The sequence below is a fragment of the Mytilus galloprovincialis genome, chromosome 8, assembly GCF_965363235.1.
Source record: "Mytilus galloprovincialis chromosome 8, xbMytGall1.hap1.1, whole genome shotgun sequence".
In the NCBI taxonomy this organism is placed as follows: Eukaryota; Metazoa; Mollusca; class Bivalvia; order Mytilida; family Mytilidae; genus Mytilus; species Mytilus galloprovincialis.
Window position 1 is genome coordinate 26,560,965 of NC_134845.1, and position 24,845 is coordinate 26,585,809.

Here is a 24,845-nt window from a genome sequence, read left to right on the forward strand (position 1 = left end):
ATAAAATCAATGGTCAGTAAAGCAGACTAGACATTTCAGCGTATGTTCTCTTGCCTTTTTTTTTTAAATGTTAGACACATTGTTTTGCTCCTCATTGTCATTGAACTGTTACATCTAAGAGAAAAAAACATATAGTATTTTTCTGCACAACACATTTCCAAGATATATGAGTTAGACAAAACAATTGTAAAATTGTTTTATCTGTTCTGTTTACGTTTGGTTTTTAAAACTGTTTTATTTTATGAACTACATTTGGTCACTAACATACAAACACTTTATAACAGTTAATCTGGAGGGAACAGAAATATACGTTGTGCAGCTAAAACGATTGTAGTATACCATTACCATAGTTGTTTCAAAATACAACTGACATCATTTGTAATTTCAAAGTTTTCGATTGTTTTACTTATTCAGGTAAGCTAAGTTCCACTTGCTCTCGGATGCATAATTTAGATTTGTACCAGGGATCAACAGAAATAATGGACGAAAAACAACCTTCTAACTACCATAACAAGAAACAACAGGTAGATGAAAAAAATGACAAATACCTGGATAGAAGACAAACGCTTCAAGAGCAGAATACTTTTAATCACTGTGAAAATCATAGAACTGATTTTCGAAGTGGAATAAGGAAAGAAATATGCAACAGAAAAGACCATACAATACTATATCCAAGTGCAGAACATAAATTAAAACAACAAGAACATGCTCGCGCCTGTGATAAAAACAAAATTGAGTTATACCAATCTGGTGTCCAAGACTTTAATGTTACTCTTTGTAACAATGATGAAGGATATGGATTTGGTTTTAATGGGGGGTGTCTTAATCAACCAGAGGTAGGTAGATTCAAGTATACAAAGGATTACCCAAAATGATATTTAAGAACATAAGAAATACGTGTTTGTAGCCTGTATTTCTAGTAATAACTCTCGTTGTCTTGGATTCGGTTGACTCGAAATTTCGGCTGAGTCTATGTTTACCCGTGGTTCCAAACTTTGTTCCATATAATATATGTATTTCGACTCCTAGTGAGTAGCACTTGAGTAAGTCGAAATAACGTTTGACTATAACTAAATTTACGATGCAAAGGTTAACAAATGGTTTCAGATTGCAATAATTATATCGAACTAGATAAAAACACATTTGTCAAAAGATAACTACGGGTTTTAAATGTTAAACGGAGAAAATATCATCAGGTATCTGTTTGGTCCCTTGCATTTGAAAGAGAAAAACAGTATTTTATGTATATATTAACAACCCATTTAAATGTCCAGCAGACACTTATAGCATTAACGCTACTTATTTCAATAATGCAGATTCACAGTTTGAAAAAATAAATGTCTTTTCGGTGATTCTCGTAGCCAAGTGTTTAAAAACTAAAAAAAAAAAAAAAGAAACGTATAAAAAAAATTTCAGAGCTGGTAAAACAAATAAGTGTCCGAACGTTTAGCGAAAGCTGAACTGGAACCAGAGCTATATTGTATTCACGACGATGATACATTTCTGGATTTAAAAGAATTTCTAAATTAGGAAAAATAATACCCGTATTTTATTCCAGAACCGAAGTAATATCAAATTAGCGAGTGATACACCCTGGAGGACAACAGGTATATACATTGAGTATTGACCTTCCATGAATATGAAACGTTTTAAATTTGGTTTATACACAAGGAATATTTCATCTTGCATCCTCTGTCAATAAAATTATTTATACTTTTCACGTCAGAGTGTAAAGTTTACTCACAAAAAGCAGTTTCCAAAACCCAATACTATGCAGAACATAATCCTTGTGTATAAAGTAACTATAAACCAAATAAGAAACATTGTCAATAACCAATGGTGTACCTGTCGTTTTGTCAAAGTACTAGTAGGCGTGCCTTTAAGTAACATCAATTTTTTTTTTTTGATAAATCAGCATGTAGAATGGCAATCGCGTAGCGAAATAATTATATTATAACAAAGAAAAAATCCCTAGCATTTATTAATATTTAGGTTACTATGCAACCGTGCACATCTATACATTAATTGGTTGGTATCTTATTGGCAGATTGAAAGCAAGCGATCTCCGATAAGATAAATTATAAAATATTTCCTTTTTTTTTTAGATAACAATAACTCACATTAAACGGGGAGGCAAAGCAAATTTGAGTGGGCAGATGCAAATCGGAGATTGCATACTCAGTATTAACAACCACAGGATGATGGGGAAATCACATCAATATGTACTTCGTTTCTTGGAGAATAGAAAAGGAGATACGACCACATTCGGTATCAGAAGATTAGTTCACAACGGTTAGTACAAGTTCATTGCTATATTTTGGACAAATAGTTATCAGGGTAATATATTAATCAACGTAATATCTAAATCTAAAATAACATTTATTGATACTTCCAGCTCTCTTACAGAGGCCATGAAATCAAAACGCTTTTATTCTAAACCTTATCACAACCACAAATACCTGGCCTCCAAAATCTATTAAAAAGACGCTAAGAAAAGGTGTACATAAAGCGGAGATCTTTCATAGGACAAAACTGATAGCAAACAAAGATAATAGTAAAAATAGATTGTGAAAATTTTTCGGAACCCTATTTCTTCCTTCGATAACTACTGTCATTGTAAATTTGAAATTACGATCGCCAAATACTAAATCAATCTATCTATAAAGTACGAGAAAATGAAAAATATAAACATAGTTCACTGTAAATATTTTTGTTTATCTGAAAACAAATAAAAAATGAAATAATGTACAAGATTCATAATGTTTTTGACTTAGTTAATGATCAATCAACATATTGAACATAATGTTTACGACGCCGACAACGGTGTGTAGACACTTTTTCTCGCTTCAACGACTTAAGGTGGTACCCAACACTTTAACTAAAATTAATTTGGCTCGTTTAATTTTCATAAAATTTTGTCAAATTATTTACTTTAACCCTTTAACAAAAATATAAAACTTTCAAAAATTTTGAACCAACCGTTTTGTCAGAAAAATTACACTGGTTATATAGCAGTTTGACAAACACTAATATTGATCATTGAGAAGCTTAATATTTCCATTACAACACAACGTATTAAAACGTTAAGCTGACTTTACAGAGTTATCTCCCTGTAGTGTTAGGTACCACCTTAAGGTGGCACGGTAGTATTTGCATTCCAGAATTTAGGTTACTCTTTTGTGTACCCTACTTAGGTAAATGTATCTAAACAGTGTGATTGGACAAAAAATACAGTATCAGCTGAACATACTTTCCCAAACTGAGGGATGAATCAGGTGTAGAAAAATATGAAATAATTTTACATAAAGATGAAAATGAATTTTTGAGAATTTTTTTTAATTTTGTATTCACTCCATAAAATACCTAAAAGTACTAGTGGCCTTAGGTTTTTAAAAATAGCAAAAAAAGTAAACGGTCATGATACATATTCAAATTCATTTCTGAATAGTAAAATGAAAGTACTTCGGTTAACTGTGAATGTAGAATTTTTTGCAGTGTTAGAAAGTGGTGAAAATTCTAAAAAGGCTATCATTATCCCTTATGGGCCAGGAAATACTACCGTGCCACCTTAAGGGGGATATATATTTTTACACTAAATCAATAAAGGAACTTTTTTTACCCATGAAATTGTAAGTTTATTAATAAAAAGTTGATTAATGGCAACTATGATAAAAACAAGCCTTAAATTCCATTCCTGAGAGTAAAAATTGCTGATTCAGCAAATTTTGGCTGATGTGTAGGTAATAATGTAAAAATTTACCTAGAAAGTAGAACTTCATTATTTTTATGTAACTTGCAAAATATTTTTAATTATAAATGCTGGCTTTAACTTTTCGCAGTGTCTGACACATGTGCAACCACTGAAATTTGAGACGCGACATTCTTCGGTTGCATGTACATCCTATTATTTTCACCGAAATAAATAAATTGCATAATTTCTTATTTTTTTCAACACAAGTACAGCTATAATCGTTTTCTTGAGGTTTAATTTGTAGTTCTAATGTAAAATGACACCAGAAATAGCTTTTGGGGAACCAGTAAGTGGTTAAGGGGTTCTTACTTAGTCATTTATCTCTCATATTGGTCTGAAAAAGAGATAGAAATAGTGGTTTCTGTACATTAACTAGACATTATTTTTGACAAAGAATGTATTTATGATGCTATATCAGTAAGATTAAATGGTTTATTCATTTTCCATGCAAATACAATTAGTTGTTAATATTTTCTGACAGTGAAAAGCACAATAAAGGCAAATTGATTATGTAAGGGGACATAATTTAACTTAATGCATACTTGAGCAATAGACAAACAGTCAACTTAGAGATGTATTCTAGTACATGTATTGTCAAACAGATTTTGGAATAATAGTTAACTGCAATCTAAAGACTCTTGTTGTATTGCCCTCATAATCTGGAAATGTTTAAAGTAACATAAGGCATGCTGTAAAATGTGGAATGAACTTTAATATCAGTTTTCATGATTTGGTGCTTAAACTGTTTCTTTTAGTCAGATTAACCATAAACATAGTTGGCAATCCAATAATTCCTCCTGAATCACCATGTTTGACTTCTGTGTTGATTTGAAACATAATATATTTGGGTTTTGTTCACTCCTTAAGTAAAAATGGTAAAATGAAAAAAAAAGTGAAAATCTGCCAGATGGGGTAGGGATGTAATGTTTCATTTTTTTTGGTAAGAAATGAGTGCAGACTAGAATTCTTTATTGTAATATGTTCCAAAGTAAGAAGTCTATGAATCATAGGTGTCATGACTGGTTTCAAGTTTGTCATGTCTTGGTTAAGGTGGCACGGTAGTATTTGCATTCCAGAATTTAGGTTGCTCTTTTGTGTACCCTACTTAGATAAATGTATCTAAACAGTGTGATTGGACAAAAAATACAGTATCAACTGAACATACTTTCCCAAACTGAGGGATGAATCAGGTGTAGAAAAATATGAAATAATTTTACATACAGATGAAAATGAATTTTTGAGAATTTTTTTAAATTTTGTAATCACTGCACCATAAAATACCTAAAAGTACTAGTGGCCTTAGGTTTTTAAAAATAGCAAAAAAAGTAAACGGTCATGATACATATTCAAATTCATTTCTGAATAGCAAAATGAAAGTACTTCGGTTAACTGTGAATGTAGAATTTTTTGCAGTGTTAGAAAGTGGTGAAAATTCTAAAAAGGCTATCATTATCCCTTATGGGCCAGGAAATACTACCGTGCCACCTTAATGTCACAGGTTAGGCAATTATTGGCGTCTATGTGTTCTACCTTCTAACAGCCATCTATAAAAATCAGCCTCTATTTCAATCGATGGCAATGCGGATCAGTTTAATAAACTTCAAACTATCCTCACCTTTCAAGAGCCTCTTACGGTATGTTATAGTCTGATGAATTTCCTCGTTTGGGATGAAGTGTCTACGGCCAGTTAACGCTACAAATGGCGAAAACATATACATATTTAACAACATCCACAAGTAAATATAAAAAAGAAGATGTGGTGAGACAACTCTCCACAAAATACCATAACACAGAAATTATCAACTATAGTTCACCAATACAGCCTTCAACAATGAGCAAAGCCTATACCGCATAGTCATCTATAAAAGACCCCGAATTGACAGTTCAAACGAGAAAATAACGGCCTAATTTATTTTAAAACAAATGAACGAAAGACAAATATGTAACACATCAACAAACGACAACCACTGCATTACGTGTTCCTGGCTTGGGACGGGCACTTACATCTACAACATCTGCCAGTGAAGGCTTCCCTATACAAATATCAAATAGTTATATATTCTGAATGCTTTATATATATAAAAAAAAAAACAATATGAAAAAAGGAAAAAACACAAAAATACTGAACTCCGAGGAAAATTCAAAAAGGAAAATCAAAAATCAAAAGGCAAAATCAAAAGTCCAAACACATCAAACGAATGGATAACAACTGTCATATTCCTGACTTGGTACAGGCATTTTCTAATGTAGAAAATGGTGGATTGAACCTGGTTTTATAGCTAGCTAAACCTCTCACTTGTATGACAGTCGCATCAAATTCCATTACATTGAAGTGAACTCCTTTAATAAGGTTATACTCTATCTATTATAATTAAAGGAGATATTTCATTAAATTTAATTTTTGTTGTGTGCTAATTTTAATTTTTAATTAATTTTCTATTTTTTTTTTTTTCTTTCAACTTCAGATACTTTATTTCACTATAATAGTTGTTAACAAAGCCCTTAATGTTACAACAATGGCACTAAGGTTCTACCCTGTATGGTTAATTACCAATAAAACCAGGGGATTTCATTGGCAAACTTTTTATAATTCTACATAGTATTGCATGTTAGTTACAATTTACAGAGTAATAGCTGTCTACAACATGTGTGCATTACTTTACTTAACAATGAAAAAGAAAACGGAACTTTGAAAGTTTTTTGTTTAGCTTTTAGTTTCGGATTAATCGAAAGTGAAAGAGCATGGTTTCTGATCGGACCAAGAGCTCAGTATAATCGGATTAAGATTGTATTTTTGTATAGTATCTTAGCATTCAAATACACTAAACATTGAATAATATACTATATCTGATATTCAAACAAAAAATTAAAGAACAAGTTTGTTTAGAAATTTTTCTTCTTTTTATTTCAATGAAAATTTTGTGATTCTCAAAAATCTAGGTCAATCAAATATAAACAAGACAGACCGAAAATGAAATTTCTAAAATTTTTCTTTGAAATTTTCTCAAAAAGGAATTTTCCGGATAATATAAGGTATGTGTATCAATTTCGTTTTTTAGGACTGACATCAAATTTATTAGAAAATAATCATTACTTTGTGCAGATAAGTGATAGATAAGTTGTAGATATATATTAATTTGTTATAAATGGAAGAAAAAAGATGAGAAATTATTAACTATATATAAAAGAGGGACAAAAGATACCAGAGGGACAGTTAAGCTCATAAATCGAAAATTAACTGACAACGCCATTGATAAAAATGAAAAAAAAAGACAAACAGACAAACAATAGTTCACATGACACAACATATAAAACTAACTAAAAACACATGAAACTTATGTTTGATTACACTTAGTGCTTAAAATGATTTTCACCTTTTATGAATATAACACACCATCTGGTATTTGTCAATCCCCAAATTATAACATTTGGTTTTAATTTGAAAATAAAGATTTACATTATTGGTTCATGTAAATTAAGTTTGAGTTATTTCCATCTCAACAAAAATAGTTTAACTAAGCAGTATTTCATAAAAAAAAATGAATTCTTTGCTATGATGATTCTAGCAATGTACTTAGATTTTGGGTATTGGATTATAACTGGTAAATTTCCAATTTCAATTTTTATAGTTGTTCGACCCCATTTATTTTGTGACAAAACTTACGCTGTATCAAATATTCAATCCAAATTCAGAGCTTGTCATAAATTGTAACTCATAACAATACATTAGTGGTGCATAGTTAGTCCTTTACTTGACGATATACAGAATCTCCTACGAGAACAAAAATGTGAACTAGTGAAAATTGAAGGGCTGTTTTAGTATCAATGCATGTCCAATTGACATAGTTCTTTTGTTTGTTTTTACTTAAACATTGTTAAAATGACATAAAAGAGTTTAAACATATATATTCGCATGCTGACTTTTAAATTTCCATTTAATAAGGTGTATGATTTTTTTTTCTGAATAAGAATATGAGGATTCAAAATCACCAATTTAAGCTTGCAATTTATCAAATGTCTTCCAAAGAATTTCTGAAACTTCAAAAGTAATTAGTTACACTAATTTCAAAGGCCTTTTTTGAACAATTTATTATCTTATTATTTGTACCAAGTGAACTTGAATGTTGACTTTGCGGTAAGGGCTTTGCTAATTGATGAAGGGCGTACGATGACCTTTAGATGTTAATTTCTGTGTCATTTTTATAATAAGTAAAATAGAAAATTTAGTAAAGGAACTGTGGCTTGAAGACGAAATAAATCTATATTTGAAAGGTTGTGTGTGAAGCTTTGGAACCCAGTACATAATTGGAACTCTCATTGTATTTGGTTCTACGTGTAAAAAGTAGAATCACAAAGTATTCCGAGGAAAACATTACTTCATAAACTTAAAATAGGACATCATATAAGAACTTTTGCATGGATACAAAATAAACGATACAAATTATACCAGTATTGATGATTTATTAACAATTATACATTTTAGTGTATACAAAGGATATTATATATTCGGGTAAAAAATAAAACAAATTAATGTGTTCGAAATCTTTACAAAGGAACTTCATCAACATTATGAAATATTGATAAATAAAGAATGCAAATGTAAAAACTTCCACAATTTAGTTGCATTTGAGTTTATTCTTGAATTATAATGTATGATACATCATGTTATCTTATTTTTATTCAGTTGTAAATAACTCCATATCAATATTTGATATCCAATCGGAATCGGGAAAATAAAATTTGCCTTTAAAACAATCTGAAAATAACGACCATCACCTTATGTCTTCCTTTATTGACGCAGTGAGCCTTATATGGTGTCGAGGATTTGATATTCCTGACATTGCATCATAAACACGTCTGTTGAATGCCATACCCGTAGAGATCACTCTGGAACAAAAGTTCAAAATGCCTGTAAAATACTGGAGAACACGTAACGTTGTTCTTTTTTTTGAAATTATTGTTTTCAATTTCAGCAATTTCTCTTGTGGAATTTTTACGGACATTTCAATTGTATTAATTTCAAGCCCAACAAATGTAAGAACATGAGTTGGACCTACGTATACGGTCTTGTTATGTGCCAAAGTGATCCCATATACAATCAAATTCACTCATCAGGTTAAGGCAAGTTGAATCAGCCCCCGGGCCTACAAACAAAAAATCATCTAAGTAATGTATAACACTATTCTATCCCGTTTTTTTCCTTAAAAATACATTCTAGAAATGTTGAAAATTTCTCAAATGTTGCACAAGACAGACTATAACCTTGAGGCAAACAGCGGTCCACGAAGTAAATGTCCAAAAATTTTGAACCCAATAACTCGCAATCATCCGGGTTTACTGGTAAAGGCTTAATGCCGAGGTGATATATGTTTTTCCAATTAGTGCAAACTTTCCTTGGCTACCCACCATATCTAGTGCGTGGTCAAACGGCATATAAGTCACAGAACACAAGCCCTTACCAACATAATTATTTACACTTAAACCGTGTGGAAACGATACATTCTGTATAAGCCTCCAAGACCCATCCTTTTTAGGACATAAGCCAATCGGAGACAATCTTAGATAAAAATGAAGTTTATTGTTTAAGGGGCCAGCTATTCTACCCAAATTAATTTCTTTCAATATTTATTTGCGACTTCAATGTTATTGCCAAAAACAGATACTCCAATCAGTATTCATCCTAGGTCCAGTATAGTTTAGACGAAAACCTTCCAAAAATCCAAAGTATAATTCTGAAGCGACTATTTTGCTACTATAATTTGCCAGAAACTTGCAAAGCACATCAAATTTAATTGGCGTATTAGCAAATGAATGAACCGTGGAATCTGACAGCTACCCATGGATTAGCACTCGAGCCTCGTTGTGAATTGTTATTTAGGTGTCCATCAGAATCTAGGACCACGCCTAAAATTAAAATTTGTCTGAGCACCATAAAATCGTGTACAGTTTACCGATGGGCGAATACCTGTATAACGTAAACAACTATTAGTCCATCAGCTAGTTTTCAAAAGGGCTCTAGTTAAGGAGTTTGTGTTACACCCCAGGGTACCGCAATTTTTTTTGATATAATTCAACTTCATTATCTTATTGATAAAATACAAGGTGTTAGACTAAAAAAAAAGTGTCCAAAAGAGGTTTAAAAACGTCCCTTTCAATGGTCCCCTCATTTAGCTATCACGACTAAGTAATTTTCAGTTAAAATTTTTAATATAAAGCGATTAAAATAAATTAAGTTATAGGTTTACACAACTAAAACAGATATAAAACTATCATATTTAATGTAGCTCTGAAGATTTTTTGTTTAAAAAAAATGTTTATTTACATTACAAACAATCCGATTTTTTGGGTTAAAATTAAGGCATATTTTCTCATTTCATAATGAAATTCGTAATGCAATTATCCGTTTTTGCGAATTAAAATTTAAAATTGACCGTTGTGCAATGTTTAAACTATTTGCAGTATTTATATATCGTCTAAAATATGAATTATTCAATAAAACATATGTACGTGCAAATACTTGTGAAATACCGGAACTCATCACATTACCGTCTTCGATTCAGTCGATAATATATTCATACCTGAGTGCACACATAAGCACTTTAAGCTTATTAATTTGCAAATGAAAACAAACATTAAATTGACTAGTATGTTGTTTTTATGAGACTAATTATTTTATAAAGTAAATGTGTAAAAAAATATTTATGAAAAAATGACAAATAAAAGTTATTTTTTTGCGTTCTGAAAGGGTGCACTCTATCGAACTCAATAAAGGTGTGCTTGTTTACATTTTGAGTTTTAGCTATGTCGTGACTGAGTTAAGATTGTTAAGTCATTTAATCGACAAACATTGCTTTGAAAGAAGGTCAAATAGTTAGTTTGGGAATTTGTTAAGATTTTTTACTTTCTTTGGCACAAAACTATGTCGATTTGACATACTATTTATTTGCTTTTCGTAATGTATACATTGTATCTCTTTTGATAGTGTTTTTTCCCATTTGCTTTCCTTCTTGCTTGAATATATTGCTTCACTGTGCAGTGAATTTAGTCTTGTTTTTTCAATTTTGTACATATTGTCAAATGATTTTGTTACTTTGTTTGCATTCAGTTTTTTGCATATGACCGTCAAAACTATTCCCGATACATGTCAGTCTATTTGCTTCATATGCAAAATATCTATCCTGATGCGCATGGATATCTTTCATCTGGTTACTTTTGTGTTCAGAGAAGCTCTCATGGATTTTCTAGATCTCCAATTGACCAAACAATAGAGCAAACATTGAACAGAGATATAAAAACACGAGGTGGTATTGTTGGTGTCAGTTAAAATCAAAGTTTTACTAAATGTTGGTTGTTAAATGCACATGAAAGAGCTTCAATATCATTGAAATGTCGAGATTTAGCAGGAATTGTTAACCCTGAAACATCCGCACAAAAAGACCTTGAAAAACTCAAATGAAGCGAGAAGAAACTGACTATTAAAATTGGTTCAGACACTTCAAAGGCGGACAAATCCATTTGAAACATCTAAGCAGTTATCTGGTTTTTCCTCGGGTACTGTTGCTTCTTCAGAATTAAGGTGCGACCTTCCAAACGCGTATGAAAATGTCGGCATCAGAAAATGTCATTATTGAACGGTTTATTCAAAGGTCAACCAATATCTTCAAACTAATCAAAAGACAATCATGGCTTACATTTTCAACAAAGAAAATAAAAGGTTAACAATTAATGGGTGATAAGAACAGCATCATATTGAAAGCAGATAAACATTGTTTTGGTAGCCTGTATTTCATAGCCAAGAGTACAGTTGGATATACGAGAGGTACTCCAGTTTGAATTATGTCCTCTTCCATGATCTCTTACAAACGTTGATGATACACCTGTAAAGACAAATAAATCTGTCCTAGGTGGTCTTTAAGAAAAGGACGTTGAACAAATGCAAGCCATGTGGATATTTGATGGTACGGCAGTTATTCAATCCTTTACTAGGATACCAAATACTTTTTCTGATTTGGCAATGGTTGTTTAATAATAGTTTCTGAAAGAGCTCCCCGCATTGATTTTGTCATGATCAGTATCCCACAATATCCATAACAAATTTAGAACGGGATCGCAGTTCCTTGCGAGGTCAAATTATAACGACAATTTCTAGATCGAAACAATCTTGTCCTCGGCAATTGAAGAAATGTTTGTCAGTTGGTAGACTAAAACTAATACTATTAGTATAATAGTCCCAGTTTATTTGTATCATATGGAAGTATGTGCCACAAAATACATGTTGAAAATGAAATAGTGACAGGTATAGAATGCATTGAGCTTCTAAGCATACAGGAAGAAGCCGACACAAAGATGTTTCGTCATGCAAAACACGTAGCTGACAAAGGTTACGATTCCATTGGTATAAAATCGTCTGGCACGGATGTGGAAGTATTGGCCTGCTATTTTCAGAATTATATCAGTTCTAATATTATTATTCCAAATGCAGATTAATAAATGTGCAATTATCATCTACTTCCCCTAACAAAATATGCAATGTCAAAGCACTTCAAACGAGCCAACTTTTAGGCAACGATTTGGAAATCTGCTCTTCAACACAACACTGTTCCATCGCCAAACAACCATGGTTAGATTGTTAAGAACGATTTGATCAGCATTAATTGGCTAGACCAACCGCCACCGTTAGATGGTTAATTGATACTAATAAGCTGTTCATGTAAAGCTGTTTGTGCCACCAAAAGATGTTCATGTGTTCGACAAGGTTTATCCTGTACAGATAACTGCAAATGTACCAATGCTTGTAACAACAAGAATAATCAAATCGTTGATATGGCTGACGATGACGACGAAGATGATGAAGATGATAGTGATGATAATTCGGTAGATGGCGTTGACGAAAATAAAGATGATTCTATGAATTGACCTTCTTCATGACCTTATAATGTGGTGATTCTGTTGTTAAACGAACTTGAATAAAGATCTTGAAACTCTGACAGTTCTTTTATTTTTTTAGTACTATGTGTGTTTTTTAATGACTGTGATGTACATTGCTTATGTTTGTGTTTGTCATTGATTCCATGTTTTTTTCCCTTTCTTACCTTTGAATTTTGTTCAACTGACTTTAGTTACTGATGTTCTATTTTTCAATGTAAAAAATATACCTTTTTTATCAAGAAAACTAGTATGTATGCTTTGTTTCATTCAAAATCATGAATTTTGGATATTACCCTCCCCCTTTTTTTCTTGGTCCTATACGATTTATAAATTAGATAAAAAGTAGCCTCCATATTAATAAGATATGATTTGTTCAATTTGATAAAAGAAATAGTACCGAATACTTGGTTACATTTTCTTTTTTCTGTATATATGGGTTAAACAAAGATTTTGTTATACTCTTAAATAAGACCCCTTTTAACCCCTTTTGGACACTTTTTCAAAAGTCTAACACCTTTTAAAATATTCTTCAGACATTACTCTTTAGATTTATACAAAAAAATTGCGGTACCCTGGGGGTGTTACACAGAACTGACATTTTACCTTACCAGCTGATGGACTATATGTGAATAATGACAGTTAGGCCTAGTACAGGAGCCATTGTTATAATCATAATATTTATACGCATTAGTTACATGGTTTGGGTTATTTTGTGTGTTACATGAAGAATTAGAAAAGCTCTAAATCAACTGTTCCCCAGTTACAAGACGGCATTCTTATTTTTAAGACGGAATTGCTCGTCATACCTCTTCAAGCCTAAACCCTACTACCTTCCAGTTGTTTGTTAATCGTGTATTTCAGAAACCCTCCTGCCTCACGCAAATGACTTGGAAAAAAATACAGTTTTGGAGGTCAAGCTGTGTTGTACAAGAAACTATAAAATATTTTGGGATGCTATGAAGAACAAAGACGCTAAATTCATTCAAGTGTGGATATCACAATATAGCGACTAATTACATAATAATTAATTATGTCATAATTATGTCATAATGAAATTATCACAATTTGAAAGATTAATCTTTTTTCTTTCTTTTGGTACCTCATTTATAAAATATAAAGAAGGATGAAACGAATAACATCAGTTTAAAGTTGTCTGATTGGGAGTGAACAAATCTTTGTATTGTGCTACCTTAATTGTGAATGTAGATTTTTTTGCAGTGTTAGAAAGGGGCGAAAATTCTAAAAAGGCTATCATTATCCCCTATGGGCATGGAAATACAAACGTGACACCTACAACTGTTGCCTATATCAATTCAAGTATTAGAATCTGCAGCTACATTTCACTTTAAATGACGACGTCAGTAGTAATCGTTTGTTGCCGTGTTACATATTTGTTTTTTTTTCATTTTTTTTCATTAATCAGACCGTTAATTTTCTCGTTTAACTTGTTTTACATTTGTCACTTCGGGGCCATTTTATGGCTGATTATATGGTATGGGCCTTGTTGAAAGCCATAAGTAACATATAGTTGTACATGTCTTTGTCTTGTGATCTCTTGGAGAAGAGTTTTCTCATCGCGCAATTGCTACTCTTGAACTTTATTCAGTATTTTATTCGATCGTTTTTATTAGCATAGAATGATAAAAGAATATTTTGAAAAAGGTTTCTATATTATGATAACTGATCACGGGTGTATAGGAAAACTTTTTAAAATATTGATGTATTCTTATTATCAAATTAAAACGACCGAATAAATACTCATTAAAAGAAGTAATTGCGCAATTGAAATGACAACATATAGTAAAGAAAGTATAAAGATCGATTGTGTTAGCATGAATCGTTCCTGCGGTCATTCAAAGTGAAATTCTAAAATATGTATTAACTGTAATAATGATCCGTACATGAATTATAGGATTGAGCTTAGAGAGCTATGTGTAAATCATTTACATTCTCGAATAGACATTTTTATTAACGGCATTGAACAAAATCACGGAAAAATAAAAGATTGATCAGTTCATATCATTAGCTTAAATTTCTGTCCTGTGCAACTTTATCTAAAAGTAATAATCCTATAATGATTCGGATGCTCTCTTTAGCATTCATACGTGTGTTATCAACAGGTTTGTGCTTTAAACGTAGAAAAACAAAAACAAATAATATATCACCTCTCTTCTTATTCAATTATTTGTTTACTTTGCTTTTTCTTCATTTCTAACATTGAAAATGCACATTACTTTAAAGACTTAAATGCGGAGCAAATGAAATACCTTAACTGTGTAGTTTGTCAGGTAATGTGTGTCTGAATAACAAAGTATCAGATAAAGGCCAAATTATATGCAAATCCATTGTTTTTTTAAAGAATATTGCTACCTCTTGTGATGCAAAATCTGATACCCTGAGCGACACATTATATTTTGATACAAAAAAAGTAGTTTCAAAACCAAACATATTTTTTTAACTAAGCAGCTGGCCTTTTGTTAATTTCCATGATAGTAACTCAGTTTTATATCAATCATACGGAAACATATTGTCAAAAGAAGTTTTTTATCCTTAAACTTGCATATGAAACCTCAAAATCTGCAACACAGAAAACTAGGGAGAGGTAAACAGAGCACTGGAAATTTATGCTACTGCTTGCTGGATATAGATAATGGTATCGATTCCTTCCTAGCACATTATTTGGAACTATCTATTATAAAAAAAAAAGAAATCTTGATACTTGAACCTTCCTCGATCGTTTTGTTCTTCGGTTCAAACCAGTCACCTGTGTCAAACATAGCCAACACCCTGCATGTAACGTTCTTCATGGTAATCGTACGTGTATTGTTTCGTCGACCTCTAGAAACACGACAGACCCTGCTGTATTGAGAAAGAGTAAAAACACAAAAATACTGAATTCCGAGGAAAATTCAAAACGGAATGACCCTAATTAAATGGAAAAATCAAGTATTAAATCACATCAAACGAATGGACAACAACGGTCATATTCATTCCTTGGTACAGTCATTTTCAAATGTAAAAAATGGTGGATTGAACCTGGTTTATTAGCGCTAAATCTCTCACTTGTATCACAGTCGCATAAAATTCAATTATATTTACTACAATGTGTGTACAAAACAGACATAAAAGGTAAAATTGTCAAATTGGGGTACAGCAGTGATCACTGTAATCACAATCTCAATTAAAACAAAAACAAACAAATATTTAACTTGTAGAAATCAATGAACATTGTTACATGGTTAGGAACGATAACTCACGACGCTTTTTGGTATTGTTTTAACTATATTTTTTACATTTTAAAAGATAACGTCTTTTAATTTTTAGTTAAGGTTCCTACTAGAATAAAAACAAAGTACGTGAAAATGACAGTTTTAAGACAAAAACTTTGAATTTTGTTTAATTAAACTTCAATGTCCATTTCAGGGGCCAAATTAAAGCTCTTATCATACTTTTTTTTATACATTTGTTACATATAGTTGAAAACTGGTATAGTATTCCGTACATTTTAATAAGGTTATTCGGATCAAATTAATGACTGAAGATAAGTCAATGAATTACATGAAATAGTTATATCAAACACATATTTCTTTATGTTTTATAATATTGTGGTCTCAAACAGTGTTTTTCTTTCTTTATTTAAGTGAGCAAAAGTTCACAGCCAGCTTTGAAGCTATGCAAGCAAGAATTGTCATTTAAGTCCTGTAACAATATATTCCTTGGTGGATCTCATGACCATTCAAGTAAGTAGCATCGTATTTAATTAAAGATGATTAAACTCTGAAATGTTGAACCTAGTAATAGACATTTTGCATAGATAAGTTTTTTTTAGCTTAAATATAACTCATCGCTTAATACTTTAGATGTAATTTGACTCAAAACAGATCCCTGTGTCTAAATTATTCCAGCAAAGAAATGTTTGGATTCAATAGTTGATATCGACGAATATTAATACAAATATAACTATTTTCCCTTGTAAGATGTAATATCTTCTACAAAAGTGTGGCGAAAGATACCAGAAGGATATTCAAACTTATAGATAGAAAATAAACTGACAATGCTATGGCTAAAAAAAAACCCAGACAAACAATAGTACACGAGACACAACACAGAAAACTGAAAACTAAGTAACACGAATCCCATCAAAAACTTAGGGTGATCTCAAGTGCTCCTGAAGAGGGTAAGCAGATCCTGCTCCACATGTGGCACCCGTCGTGTTCCTCATGTTATTACAAACCCAGTAAATAGTCTTACAAGGTAGTTCACATTCGTGAAATGGGATCGGGATTTTAGTAACGACATTAGGAATTGAGGTTTAAGATCTCCATACCTTTTGTTTATATGAATAATGTTAATTTCAGTTTTCTCTCTTGGACACGCACTGCACGTACAATTGATACATGATTTTCTTGCACAGCAGGAGGGCTAGAACTCCATTCTATCTAGTGGTTGTAATCTTACATATGGTCGTTAAAAATAAATCTTATTGAGTCTAAATGTTCATTATACGGCATGATAATAAGACAAATGTATAGGCATGCAAAATTGCCATACAAAATAATATTTTATGTTGAGCAAAGGATTACAATAATTATTTTATTTAAAGTTCTATTGACATTGAGAAATCAAGTTAATAAACTGTCAACTTCTTTAAAAAATGAAACTGTACATAATATGAGATAGGAAATGATACTAAAGTGAAAAACATTATTAAAATTATTTGGGCAATCATAAAAGGGAGGTTGCATAACCTATACGCCACCTGTATCCGCCACTGATTCTACTCACGCTTATGCCACCTTGAAATGCTAAAGGAAATACAAAAGACAGTGACACCCATGAATTTTTGATGAGTTTGATTATGGGTTTTTTCTCCAAAAAATCACATTGATATTTGGGTATCGGCGGAATGCATGACCACGGGATGCAAATTCGAGACGACTTTAAATATTTGTATGAAGCTTCATATTTCAGATGTTAGAAAGCATGACTTCACCATAACTTACACACAGGTCTTTTAAGTAACGATGTTTCTTTTTGTCATGTGATCATTGCCTTTGACAATTTCCTAAGAAAAATGAAAGCTGTTTATTATCAAGTGAGTTTCATATTGATTATAGATGATAACTTTGATAAAGATTAACATTTCGTGTTTAATTTACTTTCCAAAAACCTCATACCAAAATTGGGTTTGTCTGTTTCAAACGATAAATAAAGTACCCAAATGAAGATGGACAGTGGTTGCAATGGTTATCATTTAAGGAAACATTTGATGTCATATGTGTATAAAATAGAATCTTTCATATGTGCGTGATGAAACATTTAGTTCAAATTCCTAATCAATTTTAATACAATCTTCTTTAGAATATAAAAAAGTGGTAAACATAACAATATTGTAGAAACAGAAAATGTACTCTTACTTGTATAAAATAACATTTATTTAAAAAAAAAAGTATTCAAATAGATTGTTAGCGGTATGTAAGTTCTCTTGGGTTCTCTATACATTTAATTGGGGCCCATAATGAACAATACGACATAACAGACTGTTCATCCTCATTGGTGATATTTCCTAGTATATTTAGACTTTCTAGATCTGTATCAAAAGCATTTGTTACATTTTTGACAACGATATTGTTCTACAACTGTTTTGTACTTTGCTGTCACGTAGTCAGATAGAAGATATCTCGAATATCTGAGGACTCATTAAAGACTTAAAACTGTTACAATTAAAGTGGTAAAAACTTTCAAGTTCCTCTTGCATGAACCTTTGTGTGTGTACTGCTTTTCCCATTTTCCACACTTGGTAGGTTTTTTCCATATGCATGTTTATATGGCTAAAATTAAGTAGGCAATGTCTTCATATTTTTTGTTACAGATCTTGCTTTTTCATCACCTTTTTGCAATATCAGATTGACTTTTTTCGTGACGTCTGAGGTCTGTTTTTGTTTTTTGTTTTTTTTAGTTTTTCTCCCAAAAACCGGGTCCTATGCAAAGACAAAACCGGGCCATTATTTAGTAAACAACATTGACAAATATAAAGGAAACCATTCTCAGATAAACGATAAACCAAAACACTCTTAAACCAAAATTGTTTATCTTTAATTTACATATCTGTTTAGATTAACATGTGTTAAAGTTAAAAAAGGAATACAAACATTGATTTTTTTATTTTGTTACAGGCATCAGCCAAAGCGATAGCTTGATTTTAAACAATCTAACTGGTAAGTAGTTCGATTATGCTAGCTACAGTTGCTGCAATATTTCAACTTTACGAATGATACACGATGGCCATTTAAAATAAATACTGAGAACTGACGTTGTTTATCATCTTAATATCTTGTTATGATATTATTTTATTTGTCTTTATGAATATTACTTTTAATGTTTAATCTATTCTTGGTGATAACCATTTGACTACACATTTTACGTGGCACTGCACCTAAATCCCGTCATATTGTTATTGTGATATGGTTAATTTTTGTATTCTATCTTTCATTTTTTCAAAGTGCTTTGACTATATGCTTTTTTGTGTTTCTCTGTTACATATTTGTTTGTTTTTATAGTAATTAAGATTATGACACTATGTTGACTGCTGTATTCTAATTTTTGATATTTTTACCTATTCTGTCTGTTTGTTATGTTCGCACATCGTTGACAATATGATGGAATTTAACGCGACTGTCATACAAGTGAGAGTTATGGTTATAGTCCGGCGGCTACAAGCATATTTCAAACGAATTGTGCACATCCTGCTACAAGCATGAAATTTGGCATAGACCATCCTCAACTATTACTCTTAAATTTCAGATAGGGAGGCATTTGAAAAAATGTTTCACTTCCGGTAAAATCCAAAATGGCGGACATCATACTTGAATCAGCCCAATATCGAAGGCTAGTATGTGAAAAGGTGTTATCATCATGCTACTATCATAATATTTGGAACAAACCTTTGTTATGTACTACTTTTTGATATACCATATAGATTAGATGTCTTAACAAACCCCTACTTCCGGTAAAATCAAACATGGCGGACATTGTACTAAAATAAGCTTATTTTTTAGGTTGGGTAATTGAAATACGTTTTAACGTATTGCTACTATCATTACATTGTACATTAACATTTCTTTGGTGCTAATCATGGATACAATGTATAGACGATATGTCTTTAAAACCCTTACTTTCGATAATATCCAAAATGGCGGACATAGAAATATCAATTTATTATTTAAGTATTCAACTTGTTTAAAAATGTAAAGACAATGTTTTTTTTTGTGCTGGTCATTAAACTTTTGGCTTTAAGTTATCCCCCAAACCCCTATTTCTATTCTTTTGTAAATGGTTGAATACAAAGTTGACACTTCCGGTATAAAATAGGGCGTACATTTCAAAGATGAGTCCTCAATCCATTTCTTCGATGTAAAGTTTTGAATAGATTGATTAAATCAAAATAAATTCACTATAGTACTAAAACATTTTTAAAATTACTACTATTTGGCCAACAAGACATGTTTATTCACAGTTACCACCACATGCCTGTAAAGCAGCGCACGGGGGACCCGATTTTCCATATTTACAACAACTGCGGCATCCTTCATTACATCCACAATGTACAAACTTCTGACGAAATTCTGAGGCCTCAGAAAAAGTTTTTATAAAAGGAATACTCTTTGTCCCTTCGGCATCCATTAGCGCCTGGACTGGGTAGCATAAGAACCAACCACAGGTTAGTCCCCTTAAACACGTGATAAATCTGTATATTCTTTCTATTAAAGTCACATCTTCAAATGTCTTCATTAATGTCTCCCAAGCAGTCTTTTTTTTCCTTTTCAAGCAAACAGAGAACCGTATCAGAACCAGTAAAGGCATGGATCACAATACGTGTGTGTGATCAATCATTGCCTAGTGCATTTGAAAGGCCATCGATAGATATTAATCCAAAGTGTTTTGCCCTCCCAATTACAATCCATAGTTCGTCTGCCCCTATGTCACGGAATAGCGAAACAGTAATGACAACATCATCAGAAACGACTGTTCGAATCATGACTCGTTTAAATTTGCATTAGACACATGCACCATGAATCTAGTGTCAGTCTCTTAATGTGAACATGGTTCTTAACTTGAAATTCATCACTGAGAATTTGTTGATACAACTAACATAGACTTCATCCACTCTTGTTACTGTTTCAAGGCATTTTATTAAGGTCAGGACATAATACCAAATCAGCATACACCTTGAAACTGTAACAGCAGTGGATGTAGTCTCGGATGTGTACATAGACAATACTGATAGTTTGAAGGCTGCTACAAGAAGCAAAGCTACATTTAGGGGTAAGGGAACACACAGACAAATCCAGGCCTAGGGTCAAAACAAAAGAGATGACGACAATAAGAAAGCGGTTTTTAGTTTTCATTCACAACAGCTTGCTCAATAGGATTTTGAAGAAAATGTAGTTGAAGCAACAAATGCTCAGGATGTTCAGTGTTATCCACCACCCAAAAATCACCAGATATGGATTTGACAATGTCATTGGTAAAACGATACGTGGTTTTGTTGTAAGATAGAAAACAAATTATCAGATGGGGTGTACAGAGCAAAAAACATGTGTGTTTGGAAGATGGAAGACTTATTGAGACTATTTCCACGAATCGGTCTAGTCTTTTTCAGAATGTCAAGCGTGCATGTACATTATGGATGTTAGAAACAGTACCACAGTCTTTTTAAATGAAAAAAAGCAGCTCTCCGATTGTGAATAAACATGTATTTTCGGGCTAAAGAGTATGCTGATTGGGTAATATGTCCTTACTTGAATAAAATACCTTGAAACTATAACACGAGTGGATGAAGTCTTGGATGTGTGTGTAGTTCTAGCAACAAATGCTCAGGATATTTCATCTTATCCACACGTGATGTATTTCAAGTTTAGCACCAATTTCACATTAAGAGGCAGACACTAGAATCAAAGTGCATGTGTCTGATGCAGTGCAACACAAATTTAAACGAGTCATGATTCGAACAGTCGTTTCTGATGATGTTGTCATTACTGTTTCGCTATTCCGTGACATAGGGGCAGACGAACTATGGATTGTAATTGGGAGGGCAAAACACTTTGGATTAATATCTATCGATGGCCTTTTAAATGCACTAGGCAATGATTGATTACACACACGTATTGTGATCCATGCCTTTACTGGTTCTGATACGGTTCTCTGTTTGCTTGAAAAGGGGAAAAAAGACTGCTTGGGAGACATTAATGGCATTTGAAGATGTGACTTTAACATAAAGAATGATGATTGATCAACCTTAATCTCCGAGGTTTTACTGAAAGGACGCACAAACTTAACAGATGGGGTTAACATGGTTAACGGAACAAGAAAAGAACTATTGGATGGCGAAGGAACATAGATAATCCCTTTTAGAAAAACCTTTTTCTGAGGTCTTGTCATTTTATCAGAAGCTTGTACATTGCGGATGTAAGAAAGGATGCCGTGGTCGTTGTTAATTGTGAAAATCGAGTCTCCCATGGACTGGCTTATGTGCATGTGGTCGTCACCATGAATAAACATGCCTGTTTTGCCCAATAGTAATTATTTTAAGTTAATGTTTTAGTACTTTACTGATTTTATTTTGTTTTAATCAATCTATTCAAAACTCTTCATGGATTGAGGAGTCATTTTTGAAATTTGCGCCCTTTTTTACCGAATGTGTCATCTTTGTATTTAAACATTTACAATAGAATAGAATTAGGGATTTTGAGGATAATTTAAAGCCAAAAGAATATTTAAATAATAAATTGATATTTCTATGTCCGCGATTTTGGATATTATCGGAAGTAAGGATTTTAAAGACATATGTTTTATACATTGTATCCATGAGAAGCACCAATTAAAGGTTCCTGTACAATGTAATGATAGTAGCAATACGTTAAAACACATTTCAATTACTCACCCTAAAAAATAAGCTAATTTTAGTACAATGTCCGCCATGTTGGATTTCACCGGAAGTAGGGTTTGTAAAGACAACTTATCTATATAATTTATCCAAAAGTAGTAAAAAACAAAGGTTTGTATCAAATATTATGATAATAGCATGAAAATAACACCTTTTTACATACTAGCCTTCGATATTGGGATGAATTAAGTATGGGCCAGCTGAAGGACGCCTACGGGTGAGGGAATTTCTCGCTACATTGAAGACCTGTTGGTGACCTTCTGCTGTTGTTTTTTTCTATGGTCGGGTTGTTGTCTCTTTGGCATATTCCCCATTTCCATTCTCAATTTTATGATGTCCGCCATTTTGAATTTTACCGGAAGTGAGACATTTTTTTCAAATGCCTCCCTATCTAAAATAAAAGAGGAATAGTTAAGAAAGGTCTATGATAAATTTCATGCTTGTAGCAGGATGTGCACAATTTTTCACCAAGCCGCCGTACTATTATTTATAAAACCAGCTTTAAACCACCTTTTTTTGCATATAAAAAATGCCTGTACCACCTGAGGAATATGACATTTATATTCATTCGTTTGATGTGTTCGAGTTTTTGATTTTACCTTTTGAGAAGAGACTTTCCTCGGAGTTCGTTTTATTGGGAATATTACTTTTTATGCCCCACCTACGATAGTAGAGGGGCATTATGTTTTCTGGTCTGTGCCTCCGTTCGTCCGTTCGTTCGTTCGTCCGTTGGTTCGTCCCGTTTCAGGTTAAAGATTTTGGTCAAGGTAGTTTTTGATGAAGCTGAAGTCCAATCAACTTGAAACTTAGTACACTTGTTGCTTATTATATAATCTTTCTCGATTTAAAGCCAAATTAGACGTTTGACCCAATTTTCACGGTCTACTGAACATAGAAAATGAAAGTGCGAGTTTCAGGTTAAAGTTTTTGGTCAAGGTACTTTTTGATGAAGCTAGAGTCCAATCAAGTTGAAACTTAGTACACTTGTTGCTTATGATATGATCTTTCTAATGTAGACTTTTGACCCCAATTTCACGGTCCACTGAACAAATTAGACTTTTGACCCCAATTTCACGGTCCACAGAACATAGAAAATGAAAGTGCGAGTTTCAGGTTAAAGTTTTTGGTCAAGGTAGTTTTTGATGAAGTTGAAGACCAAACAACTTGAAACTTAGTACACATGTTCCATATGGTATGATCTTTCTAATTTTACTGCCAAATTAGATTTTTTTACCCAATTTCACGGTCCATTGAACATGGAAAATGATAGTGCGAGTGGGGCATCCGTGTACTTAGGACACATTCTTGTTTGTATGTAGTTCTATTTATCTTGTTACCTACTTAACAGTTTTATGGTTGGCAAGGAATCAGAGCTATGCATGATGGAAATAATTTTTGTTTTAATTTAGAATAGTATCAACATTTCGAATAGATAATTACTTCCAATATACTGACTACTGGTCTGGTGATACTTTCGGGAACTAACAGTCCACAAGCAGAAATGTTGACCAGTAGTGGTAAAAATGTAACCGGGACTTCCTTTGTTGGGGACTTTCGTCCATTTAGGAAATCTAGCATCCGTCGGTGGTCTTGTTGTATTCTAGCTCTATGCGTGTCAATGTGATACCATCTACATTAAAAGTACAACACAGCGTTAGTCTGGTTTACTCTATTCTAATTCTGGTATTTATAAAGTATAGACTGATTTATTTAAAATGGCAAACTACAATGTAATATGCTGTGAGATCCTATTGATTCAAATAGACGTACACCTATACTTCATTTAATTTTATAATCTTAATTAATGAATAAAGTTTAGTGTAAAATACCAGCAATTTTATTCATTATATCAGAGGATAAGTTCATGCTGGAAACTAAAATAGTTTAAACTTGAACAATCTACATACCAGGCCGGTGAATTAAACAAAACTTGTTTTAGTGATTTATACCTAGCATCAAATAATAAAGAAGTGTGAAATGACTTGTGGAAATATTTTAGTCACCCCTTTCTAGCCCATCATCACGTGATGATTGAAACCATTTTATTAACCAGTGAAATCTAAGCGTCGGTTTTGAATTTAATTAAGTGTTTCTTTTGTATTGGTCAACTCTTCTTTCTCATATCATCGGTTTGTATTTATTTAGTTATGCAAACGTAATGATTTTGATTTTCCAAAATCAGGATAGTGAACATTAGAAACACTTTAGTATCATTTCCTA

At 32.3% G+C, this 24,845-nt stretch overlaps 1 long non-coding RNA gene across 1 annotated transcript in view; it reads left to right on the forward strand.

Annotated features, from left to right (window-relative positions):
- The first annotated feature begins 421 nt into the window (after nucleotides 1-421).
- The window catches only part of LOC143043205 (uncharacterized), a 28,189-nt gene continuing 3,765 nt past the window's right edge, over nucleotides 422-24,845 (forward strand). The window contains exons 1-4 of the long non-coding RNA XR_012968253.1: nucleotides 422-836; nucleotides 2,106-2,292; nucleotides 16,321-16,419; nucleotides 18,856-18,897. This is a non-coding gene — a long non-coding RNA (uncharacterized LOC143043205). The remainder of the gene's footprint in view (nucleotides 837-2,105; nucleotides 2,293-16,320; nucleotides 16,420-18,855; nucleotides 18,898-24,845) is intronic.